Consider the following 10,339-nt stretch of genomic DNA (forward strand, 5'->3'; position numbering starts at 1 on the left):
GTAATAAAGCCAGAGTTTTCTTTAGTCAGTAGCTTTGAATACATGCAATCTAAACCATATGTCCCAAAGATATTTGTTCCATGAGTTCCTATCACTAAAGATATAAACCTTAGAAAAACTTAGAAACCTCCATTTTAAACAATCAATTCAGTAAACTTGTATAGGGTATTGTGTTAGGTACTAAGAGACAAACAATGGACAAAACATGTTCCTGCCTCAAAGAGATTAAAGTGTATATATACATACAAATGACCACCATACATACCTGAGTGTATATGCGGTTGTGTAAAAACAGTAGGGAAGGTTGCCTATAAAAAGTGGAACTTGAACTAATCTTGATGAATAAGTTGAATATCAGAGGTAGAAATGGGGGTGAGAGTATTCTAGGCACAGGGACTATGCAAATATATAGAAGCAGAGGCTGTTAGAGAATGTCAACAGTGCAGATGTGTTCTGGAATAGTGTGGGATGGTATAGGGAAGCAAAGCTGGAAAATCGGGTAGGGCAAGGCTGTAAAGAACCTTCAATACCACCCTTTAGTGGTCTGTTGACCATCTCACTGTTCCCAACATTGCTAGGTCACCTGAGGGAATGGTTCTCAAATTTTTGTTATCATCCAACAATCACTACTTTATCAAAAGACTTAAATCCTCCTCTTAATAGTAATCAATTTTTTTTTTAAGATTTTATTTATTTGCAAGAGAGAGAATGAGAGACAGAGAGCATGAGAGGGAGGAGGGTCAGAGGGAGAAGCAGACTCCCTGCTGAGCAGGGAGCCTGATGTGGGACTTGATCCGGGACTCCAGGATCATGACCTGAGCCGAAGGCAGTCGCTTAACCAACTGAGCCACCCAGGCGCCCAATAGTAATCAAATTTTAAGAGAAAGACATGTATCATATGATCTCACTGATATGAGGAATTCTTAATCTCAGGAAACAAACTGAGGGTTGCTGAAGTGGTGGGGGGTGGGAGGGATGGGGTGGCTGGGTGATAGACATTGGGGAGGGTATGTGCTATGGTGAGCGCCGTGACTTGTGTAAGACTGATGAATCACAGACCTGTACCTCTGAAACAAATAATACATTGTATGTTAAAAAAAAAAAAAAGAAGAAGAAGATAGCAGGAAGGGAAGAATGAAGGGGGGTAAATCGGAGGGGGAGACGAACCATGAGAGACTATGGACTCTGAGAAACAAACTGAGGGTTCTAGAGGGGACGGGGGTGGGGGGATGGGTTAGCCTGGTGATGGGTATTAAAGAGGGCATTGCAATGAGCACTGGGTGTTATATGCAAACAATGAATCATGGAACACTACATCAAAAACTAATGATATAATGTATGGTGATTACCATAACATAATAAAATGTTTAAAAAGTAAAAAAAGTATAGTAATGGAAATTTTTAAATACTGTATGATAATTCGTCAGATTATCTATGAAGAAGGCTTTTTCAGACATTGATAATCTTTTCTTTGCATATTTTGTTCAAGAACACTTCGGATGTATTATTATTATACCTCTATTAGATTTGCATCAGCTAATTACATGTTATATTCATGATTTCTTGTAAATCATTGACTTTGTTTTAAAAGGTGGCCTATTTTGAGACTTTGTATCGGTGCATTTCTGTTTTGGTGGAGAGAAAAAGGGAACTCCCAGACTAGTGGTAACTAGTGCGATTCTCCTCTCTTGTGATACTGGCCCCGGGGCAGTGATGCAGTGCCCAGTTGGCTGGGCAATCACTACGGTAAACCACCAACAAACCGATAGCCACTCCACACCCACACAACCGTTCTGTTTCTCACTTTCAGTTGGCATTCAATAAATCACATGAGCTAGTTGACACTTTATTATAAAACAGGCTTTGTGTTAGATGACTGTGCCCAACTGCAGGCTAATGTAAGTGTTCTGAGCATGCTTACGGTAGGCTAGGTTAAGCGATGATATTCAGTGGGTTAAGTGTATTAAATGCATTTTCGAGTTATACTTTCAACTTATGATCAGTTTATTGGGATGTGACCCCATCGTATGTTGAAGAATATAAATTTGAGAGTGATCAGTGTATACATGGTTTATAAAGCCATGGGACTTAGGGCGCCTGGGTGGCTCAGTCGGTTAAGTGTCTGCCTTTCACTCAGGTCATGATCCCGGTGTCCTGGGGTTGAGCCCCGTGTGTCAGGCTCCCTGCTCAGCAGGGAGTCTGCTTCTCCCTCTCCCGCTGCCCCTCTCCCTGCTCGTATTCTCTCTCTCTCTCAAATAAATAAATAAATTAAATAAATAAATAAAATCTTAAAAAAAAAAAAATAAAGCCGTGGGACTGGATGAAGACACACAGGAAGGGAATGTAGATGAGGAGGGAAAAAGAAGATCAGAGAAGTAAGCCTGAGGGTGGTCCAACATTTAGCTGTCAGGAAGAAGAGGAAGAACCAGCAAACAAGACCCAGGAGTGACTAGTGAGATATAGAGAGAGAATCCAGAGGGAGTTACATCCCAGAAACCAGGGGAAGGTCATGTCCACTGTGTCACGTGCTGTTGACAGGTCAAATACAATGAGGACCGAGAACCACTGTTTTAACAGCAGTTTGATGGAATGGTGGATCCTAAACAAAATGAGAGTAAGAAGAGACAACAGACATGATTTCAAAGAGTTTTGCTCTACAGGAAAGGGAGAAATGGGACAGAGAGGTTCAAGCAAAAAAAGATTTATCATGAAGCTAAATGAAGCTCACATTTCAGGGCTTCTCACCTGCACAGGCTCCTTCTAGGGCCCACAGAGGGGCCCCAATAATGTGTTTATGTGAAAATACGGTTTCATAAAATTTCCAAAAATAGAATATTTTAATGACAATAACCCAGTGTCTCCTTCCATTCCAGCTTCCTCCATCAAGTGTTCTCTGCCTTTGGTTGGCTGCAGACACTGCTGGAATTTGACTAAAGGAGAGTTAAGAATACATTTAATTTGGGTTAATATTTTAATTCTGAACAACAAAAAATATTTTCAAGTATAATAAAAGCTATAATCACATTGAATTGAGAATTATTTTCCTTTTTCTCTACCACTTAAATCTGAAAGACCTTGAGGGAGAGAAAATAAAATTACCTGTCCAAGTCTAAAGTACTATAAAAACAAGTGCCAAGAATTGTGGCAAATTTCTGGTCACTAAGTTATAAACCAATGCAGTTATTTTTGGCTATAGTCTAGATGGGTTTATAATTTTCATTTTTTGAAGACTATGTAATCATGTGAAGCAAAATAAACTTGAGAAAGAATGGAGGAGTTTAAGAAATGAAATGCTATGAGATACTAAGGAACATGACTTAGCAAAACACGCATCCTTTGCAGTAGATGACTACTCTATCCCACAACCAATCCTCTTTAGTAAACATAGTAAAATAGAATTAGCAATTATTTCCATTAGAATTCTTAAGACTTTTCTGAAATAACTAGACAGCCATAATCTTGTTAATATTGATTTGAACCTGTAAAATATGGTGTTGTATGAATGCTACAATTTAACTGTGACTTGATGCACATGAAACTTCTGTTTATTTCCAGAGATCTCTAAATGACTTTTTATAAACTGCTGGATTTTTATAAAACTCTTTCCTAGTATAACATACAGATACATGATCATTCGGCCTCTCCTAGAAGAACATGGGGGACATAGAATCTGCCACGTTCACAGGAAGCCCATATTTTTGTTGCTTACTCTGCATCAACATTATATATAAGCAAAGAGCTCTATGACTGCAAGCATGGAGCAGAGCCTTGAACCTTACAGACACTGTTCCCAAACTCACTCTATTTTTACTCTCCCTCATTCCCCTGGTTCTCACCTTTTGTTCTCTGCAGGCAATCCCCGCCCCTTGCCTTTTTTGGCAGTAATCTAGAAGCATAAAGTGAATGCCCCTTTCTCCAAGTGGGCATCACTGAGAAAATGCCTTCCTAGAATCATGATTGCCACAATAGGAGCAAGAGACTAAAATACCTGCATAGCTGATGAATCCCGGTTAAATGAATTTTGAAATTAACCTCCAGTTAATTTTGAAATTAACCTGGCAGTGGTGGGCTGCTTTTCCGAAGTGACACCAGATTTCTCCATCTGTATGACACACGTGGATTCTCCATAGCCTTACCCAAGTTGTTGCTTTTGGCATCTTTCTTCTTCAGGATCCAATAGATGCATTCTTGAAACAGTTTCAAACCCACAGCTGACTTTTTCCATTTTCACAATGTCTTTTCATTACTGTCATTATAAAGTAGCCATTTTTGCAGTAGTCAGACAAAAGCATAACCTCTTAAGACGTGTTATTTTCACTTTATAATGTTTTTCATCAGGAAAAAATGAAATCTATATTTCAACACTATTGGAGTACAATATAGGTAACACAGGAGGAATGGATTTTTTTTTTGGTCTCCATTACTCCAAAGAATGAAAATACTGTCACTCATTTACCCTCTTTAAGTAATGTGAAGGTCCTTTGATTGTAATAGTTTTGAAGAAATCATACCTCTCTTCCATTCCTTAGAAGTAAATACTTGACTTTTATAGTAATCATTTTTCTTTTATATTTTTATTACTTATGTATATAGATTTAAATAATATTGTTTGTCTGCTTTTGAACAAATAGGATTGTATTGATATATTCTTGTGTGTCTTAGTTCCTTTACTCAAAATTATGTTCATAAGATTCATTGAAATTGTTGCTTGTGGCTCTGGTTTATTCATTTTCATTCCTGTATAGTTACATGTCTAATGCTCAATAGTCACATGTCTAGCAGTTGCCAAATTGGAAAATGCAGCTCTACAGTATATACCCAGGAGTGGAATTGCTGGGTCATAGTGCGTGCATATCTTTGACTTTAAAGGACAATGCCAAAACATGCTATTCAAGGGGGGTTGTACCAATTTACACTCCCACCAGCAATTAATGAGGCATTATTTATTGAATTTTAACTTAAACATTTCTATTTTTAATTTCTAAGATATATCTTTATGTCCTTTTTCAAGTCAGTCTTTTCTTTTTTTTAAATTTTTTTTAAAGATTTTATTTATTTATTCATGAGAGAGAAAGAGGCAGAGGGAGAAGCAGGCTCCCCAAGGAGCAGGGAGCCAGATGCAGGACTCGATCCCAGGACCCCGGGATCATGACCTGAGCCGAAGGCAGACGCTTAACCATCTGAGCCACCCAGGCACCCCAAGTCAGTCTTTTCACTTTTGTTACTCTTGTTACTTGCTCTTTTTGTGATTTCATCTTTTATATTTAAAATTTTATGCATATTAATTTTATACTCTGTATCTGATAATTCCAATATCTGAAATCATTAGGACTCTTAATCTGTTGTTTGTTGTTTCTGCTGACTCTCACTCGTGGTTGCTTTATGTCTTCGGTGATTTTTTTAAGTAATGTATTTAATTTGCAAGACTTTATTAATTTCCAACCGTAATATCTTATATATTTGATCTGAGAGTGATCTGTCACCAAGTGTTCTATTAACTGCTTATGCTCTACTGTGGCTTTTTGGCTCCGCTAGAGGATAAAAATTATGCATATGGCATTGGAGTTGACAAATATTAAGAGTAATAATTATTATGCTTTTTTTGTTGAGGGAGGTCATTGAGAGGACATGACTACTGGTTGAACAGTGAGCTGGACCCTGGCAACTGGAGGCTCCACACCCCCTCCCCTGTCCTTGGAATGTGCATTCTGCTTGCCTTGCCCACTCCCAGCAGCTGCCCAAGGACACAGCCTTGAAACAGTGATGTGGTATTGAGATGATCTGGATAGTAAACGTGACTGAACCCAGCTAAGGCCTCTGTGTAAATGTACAAGATATCATGGGTGGGTGCAGGGATCTGCTCATCTTACAGCAGCCCAAGATAAGCCTTGTATGTAAGTTCCCTTTGCTTATTAAACCTGCCACCTACCAATCTGGTGTGGCCTCTTTCTTCAGTCTCTGCCTGCTTTCGGAGTAAGGAGGCCAGTTTCACATTACACCTGGGAAGCTCCTGAGGAGCCTGCGAATTACCATATTTATATTTCTCAAATTTCCTACCACAAACACATAATGCTTTTAAAGCCATGAAATAATGTTAAAATAACCATGGAACCAAAATATTTGCCAACCACAAGAAAACTCAATTAGTAAAATTTTATTGTGCATTTTGAGTTGGGATTTCAGGTCACTTCTTAGAAGACTACTTATTGAAGATTAAGGTATCCTTTTGTCTGTGATTTTCCATTCCACACTGTGTATAGTGCAGCCTCACTCCCCTGCACTCAGGGAATGCTTTTCTCTAGAGATAATTTTTTATTATTATTTTTAAAGATTTTATTTATTTGACAGAGCGAGAGAGAGCGCAAGTAGGGGGAGAGGCAGAGGGAGAGGTAGAAGCAGACTACCTGCTGAGCAGGGAGCTGGATGTGGGGCTGGATCTCAGGACCCTGGGACCCTGACCTGAGTGGAAGGCAGACACTTAACCCACTGAACCACCCAGGCCCCCCTAGAGATAATTTTTAAAAAACTGCTTCTACCATAAGCCAGTGGTTTCTACTCATCTGGGACTGCTTTAGCTCCCACTTAGAATACCTGGTTTAGGCTGGAGTCTTTTCTGCCATTAGGCATATCCAGATCTTTTGAAGTGGATATGGAGGAACGACTTTGGGTATGAAATGGCTTATACCTAAGGAAAGGAGACCAACATGAAAAGAAAAATTCAGGGTGGGGAAGATAGGACCAAAAACTGTAACTGGGATTTAATTTCAAGAGTTGGAGATCAGAACAGATCTTTAAGGAGACTTGGATAATTTCCCACTACGGACACAGTCTCTGGCCCATGGCCTCTTTATCAGTCAAGCACAAGACAGGGGCCAGAATTTCTAGGTAGCTGTTTCTGTCCAAGGGCTCAGTCTGTAAGTGCTGATCTAGAGTTCAAGCTCCACTCTTGTCAACACTTCCAGGAACACTGCAGGTAGGTCCTCCAGGATTTTTGGCATCCTGCAGGCAATAATGGTCAAGTCATGCAGTTTGATATTTAAAAAAGGAGGGGAGGGATTCTGAGTAGGAGAAAATGGAACTATATCAAACAGATGAGTATGTTCAGGGGTTTTAAAATTTTAAGCATTAGTTTTGGTTAACATTTCAGCATTTGGGGCAGGAGTTTGCATTTTCTTAAGTGCGATTCTTCTGGAGTGTAAGACTTTCCTTTGGAAAAAGCTATTGCCCCCTTTACTTATTTTTTAAAAAGGCGCTTTAAGACGTTTTTTAAACGTCCTAGACAGCAGTGGACGCCCTTCACAGCATATGACCTTCACCGAGGGTTTCCCTCACACTGGGGTTGCGTGTGGTTTTGGAACAGCAGTTTCAAAAAAACGGTCACCTGCAGCACACTGCCCACTCTCCCAAAGCCCCACTCCCCTCCCCAGGTGCTGGAGCGGCGGGAACGGCGGGGGTGGGGGTGGGGCAGGCACATCCGCCGGCCGCGGGCACGGGCCTGCTGCACTGCGCAGGCGCGGTGCCGGGCTGGGGGCGGGGCCGGAGCCTAGAAGCTGCACGCTCTTACTACTAAAGGTACCCGGGTCAGCTTCTGATCCAGAGACTCCGCGCCATAAGGGAGGCCAGGAGATCCGGCTTCTGGTTTTCGGCAGCTTTGCCTCGCCCTGCACCCACAACTTGTCCCCAGGGCTCCTCAGTCTCCTACACTCAGCCGGTCTAGGACGGCCCCTCACTGCATCCATCCGGCAGCTGCTGGTGCCCTGCCGGGCATTCTTCCTCTCCTGAGCCCCGATTCCTGCTCCTCTTGTCACTGAGGTCTCACTCCTGCAGACTTGATGGGGGTACGTGGGCGAAGTGACCATCAATTTGCCATGTAGGGTGGGATTGAGAATCCCAAAGCGACTTCTCCACTTTACAGATGTGTGACTTTGGGTGGTTATTTACACTTTTTAAACCACCTTTGAAATATGGACACACATTTTAAAATGTTAATTTTCTTCTAGGGCCACAAGTCAAAAAGGCCTTCCTCACCTACACCTAGCCAACTGAAATGGCCATTGGACCTAAAATTTTAGGTGGTTAAGTTCCCATAAAATTCATCCTATACTCTGCTGCCAGATTACATATCTTGAATATAAGCTTGTTACCCCCACTTCCAATTAATAAACATTAGGAAAAAATGACTCCAAACTGTCTTTCCAAACTTTGTCACTACCCTTCTCCTCTGATGGTACACATTTGGGTCCTCATAATGTTATTTATGCCTCTTTCTCCACTAGTTTCCCTTTCTAAATTTCTGTTAAAATCCTACGATCCTGCATAACCAACTCAAATGCCATCTCCTTCAGGGAGCCACTTAGGATTTTCCCAATGTCCTTGTTCTCTTCGAGACAAGACTTTTTAATTCTAATGGAAAATGGTTAACGGTACCTGACACTATCTTGTAATACAGTTGGGCATCTATGTTATCCTTTCTACTTATCACCCATTTTTAAATTCCTTGAGAGCAGGAATTATGACTTTTTCTTTTTCTTTTTAAGATTTTATTTATTTATCAGAGAGAGAAAGAAAGCACAAGCGGGGGGGGGGGGGAGCGGCAGGCAGAGGGAGAAGCAGGCTCCCCACGGAGCAGAGAATCCGACACAGGACTCGATCCCAGGCCCCTGAGGTCATGACCTGAGCTGAACGCAGACGCTTAACCGACTGGGCCACCCAGGCGCCCCTACGTTCTTTCATTTCTTCACAACAATCCTGTCAGGTCAGTGTTACCTCCACTAAGCGATGAGGAAGCTGAAGCGCAAGAGTGACTTCCCCGCGTAGCGGAGCTTCGAATGGCAAACCTCGCATTTTGAACTCTCTTCCATCCTATCAGCGTTAGTTATTGAAAAAGTAATTAGTACTACTACAAGATCCTTTTCCAGAATCAAAGGAGATGATGTTCACAAATGCCTTTTCCAAACTAGAACATGTTACTACTCAAGGGTAAGGTATTAATTACAAGGAGGACGTCATAGTAAGTAGAACAAATAGGTATCCAATCTCTATCATTTAGAGCACAAAGCCTTGAATAAACTGTCCCATGGCATGGAGGTCATCAACAGGCATTTTAATCTTAACATTTCATGTGGATGTACTTTTAAAAAAAAGTAACGGCAGCGGTGCCTGGGTGGTGCAGTCGGCTGAGGGCCGGGCTCTTGGTTTTGGCTCAGGTCATGATCTCAGGGTCCCAGGATCAAGTCCTGAATCATGCTCCCTGCTCAGCGGGGAGTCTGCTTGTTTGTCTCCCTCTCTCTCTGCCCCACCCCCCACTCGATCTCTCTAAAATAAATAAATCAATCTTTAAAAAAGTAATGACTCAGATGGTTAAGCATCTGCCTTCGGCTCAGGTCATGATCCTAGGGTCCTGGGATCGAGCCCCGCATCGGGCTCCCTGCTCAGCAGGGAGCCTGCTTCTCCCTCTCCCTCTGCTGCTCTCCTTGCTTGTGCTCTCTTGCTCTGTCAAATAAATAAATAAAATCTTAAAAAAAAAAAAAGTAATGACAGGGTGCCCGCATGGCTCAGTCAGTTGGGGGTCTGCCTTCAGTTCAGGTCATGATCCCAGGGACCCTGGGTTTGGGCCCGCACTGGGTCCCTGGTAGGCAGGGAGCCTGCTTCTCCCTCTCCCTCTGCCTGCAGCTCACCTTGCTTGTGTTGGCGCTCTCTCTCTCTGTCAAATAAACAAATAATTTTTTAAAAAAGTAATGACATTTAGCTATTTATACTGGCAGGTACTGAATCTGTTACATATCCTTTATGGAATTTAATATTCATACGGCACTAGGATGTGTTTTACAACAAAAGACAAAAATAAGACATGGTCCCTGCTCAGAAGGCTTACAATCTGAAAGGCATTAAGATACAGGGGATATAACTATAGGGACAGAAAACTTTAAAAAAATTTTTGGCATGAAAAATGAGTCTTTGGTGATAATGAAACAGGTTTTAGAATGGGATATTAAAGGGAAGGTACTCATTTGCATACTGTGAGAAACAAGTGATTTGGTTTCTGGGACATAATGAACAAGTGATTCTCAGCTGATGGAAGAAGATGCCTCCTTGGATATCAGAATATTTTGGGCTAGAACAAAGATGCTATGAAGTTTCAAATCAAGATGGTACCTTGAGCCCTTGATTTGACTGAGTTTCCTTTATTTGTAAAATTCAGTTAACATTAAAGGGAATGTGGGTCTTTTTTGGTTTCTAAAAGGAAGAATGCTTTAAAAAGAGAGATGAGAGGTACCAAGATGAAGACCAAGAAAAATAAACAGTGCCGTGTGGTGCTAAAAATAACAGGGAAGACGAG

The sequence above is a fragment of the Phoca vitulina genome, unplaced genomic scaffold (genome assembly GCF_004348235.1).
Source record: "Phoca vitulina isolate PV1807 unplaced genomic scaffold, GSC_HSeal_1.0 scaffold54, whole genome shotgun sequence".
Taxonomy (NCBI): Eukaryota; Metazoa; Chordata; class Mammalia; order Carnivora; family Phocidae; genus Phoca; species Phoca vitulina.